General features: G+C 37.8%; 1 pseudogene; it reads right to left on the reverse strand.

The window, feature by feature from the left end:
• The window catches only part of LOC102851330, a 50,523-nt pseudogene that overhangs the window by 36,984 nt on the left and 10,986 nt on the right, over positions 1–2,553 (reverse strand).

The raw sequence follows: 2,553 nt of genomic DNA on the forward strand, positions 1-2,553 counted from the left end.
GTCATTTTTGGATAATCTTCAGTAACATTTTGCTTGCATGTAAAATCAATGATATTGTCCTATAGTTTCCACATTCTGTTGGGTCACCTTTCTTTGGAATGGGAACAAATATAGATCTCTTCCAGTCAGTTGGCCAAGTGGTTGTTCTCCAGATTTCTTGGCACAACTTGGTGAGCACGTCCAGGGCAGCATCTTTTAGCTGAAATACGTCAATTGGTATACCATCTATTCCAGGGGCCTTATTTTTTGTTATTCCCTTCAAAGCAGCCTGAATTTCTTCCTTCAACACCATAGGCTCTTGCTCAAATATTATTTCATTAAATTCTTCTGTATCTGCCAATTCTTTTCGATATAATGACACAGTATATTCCTTCCATCTTCTTTTAATACTTCCTGGATCATTTAATATTCTGCTTAAAGCATCCTTGATTATAGTAACTCTAGGTTTGAATTTGTTCTTCAGTTCCTTGAGCTTAAGAAATGCTGAGAGAGTTCATCCCTTCTGATTTTCCGACTCTAGCTCCTTACACATTTCATTATAATATTTTGCTTTGTCATCCCATGTTGCCTTTTGTTATCTTCTTTTCAGCTCTTTAGTATCTTGAATTCTTCCTTCTGCTTTGGTTTCTCTGTGTTTCATTGCAAAATTCAGAGTTTCTTCTTTTCTTCCTCCTCTGTGGCTATATTCCATTTAGGATACATGCTTGTTCATTTGGGAGTTATGGCTTTCTCAGTATGCTTCATCCACACTAAAACTCAAAGGCAGTGATTTTTCTTTGTTCTATCTATTCATTACCCAACTTTTGAATGCACATGAAGCGCCTGGAAATACTTCCACCCTCCTACTATATACCATGTTGTTTTTGTTAAGTGCCGTAGAGTCGTAGCTGACCAGTAGTGACATTGTGAACAAAAGTCTTGGATGCAAAACTTTTATCTTATCTCCAATTTCATAGCGTTTCTGGAAGCAAGCTTTTCTGGAAGTGATGACACTCCTGCTTCCAAGCTTGTTTTATTCAGGAGATCCATAGCTTACCTATATAGCTTATTTGTATTAAACTTCCCAGTTGCAAGGGTGCATACTAGTAATGGTGTTAAAAAATTCACAGATGTCCAAGTTTCTCTTCTTTATAATCTACCTAATTATGTACCATTTGATCACAGGTTCCTACTAACCTGTTTCTAGATTGAAGAGGTAAACAAGCCTTCTGTGGATGTGTCTTTTTTTTAATGTGGCTTCCACTGTATCTCAGAATTATTCAATACAGAAAACTGTCCCGGCTTGTGGGGTTTTTTCAACGTGGACCTAAGGAGAAAAGGTGGGGATTGAGGAGGGACAAGAGATGTGAGAAATGAGGACAAGATAAGCTTCCTGATCAAGTTCCAATTTATTGAACTGTTTCACAGGCTTATATAGGGAACTGCCTAGGTCTCTAACGTAGGCCGTATTGCTACAGAAACCCAGCCCCAGGATATCAGTTTACAATATGAAGGAGGGGCACACCCCAAGGTATTGAATTACAAACACTTATCTAGTGGTAAGCAGTTTCCCAGAGATGGGAGGGGCTGCCACAGCCTGTCAGAAGTGAGTATATAAAATGAGATCTACGGACAGAATAGTGTTGCTTGTGCCAGAGTCAAGGCCCACATAGGGTGGCTTCACACAGAAAACAATTTGATTTTTTAAAAAAATTGTATTGTAGTTTGAGTGGAACTTTACAGAGTAAGTTCATTTTTCATTCAACAATTTAAATATGTTTTGTTGGAGGACATTGTTGGCAATCCTTTCTTCCCGTTTTCTCCTTTCGTTTCCCATTTCCTCCAAATTTCCTGGCATAGAATGGTAAGCACATCCAAGGCTGCATCTGTAATTTAAATAAGTGGATTGGTATCTCTTGATTTCTGGAGCCACTTTTTTTTTTTTTTTTTTTTACCTAATACTTTCAATGCAGCTTCCACTTCCTCCTTCATTATTTTTGGCTTCTGCTTATATGCTACTTCCTGATTTTTCAATGTCAATTTGTTCTTTCTGGTACAGTGATTCTGTGTGTTCCCTCCATCTTCTTTTGTTGCTTTCTAAGTCGTTGAATATATTGTCTGTAGCATCTCTCAACATTGCAATTCAAGGTTTAAATTTGTTTTCATTTCTCTCAACCTGAGAAATGCAGAGTGAGTTCTCCCCTTTTTCTTCTCAAATTCTAGGTCTCTCCATATTTCATTATGATACTTTGCTTTGTCCTTTCACACTGCCCTTTGAAATCCTCTGTTCAGTTCTTTTCTAATATATATAAAAACAGCATAAGCGTTTTATTTCTCATTAAGCTTCTTAGTCTCTTAGTATAAAAAATGGAATGATGAGAAAACAAAAAAAAACAACCAAAAACATGTTGTTGCTGTTATTGTTTAATGCCGTCGAGTCGTAGACGACTCATAGCGACCCTATGAACGAACAACCTGAGCACTGTTCGTACATAGAGTTTCCAGAGCCAAGCCATTTTGGAAGAGGATGCCGCTCCTGCTTCCAGGCTTGATTTAGTTGGGAAGCTCCAGCCA

The sequence above is a fragment of the Elephantulus edwardii genome, unplaced genomic scaffold (assembly GCF_000299155.1).
Source record: "Elephantulus edwardii isolate Elephantulus edwardi_28Jun2011 unplaced genomic scaffold, EleEdw1.0 scaffold00009, whole genome shotgun sequence".
Classification (NCBI taxonomy): Eukaryota; Metazoa; Chordata; class Mammalia; order Macroscelidea; family Macroscelididae; genus Elephantulus; species Elephantulus edwardii.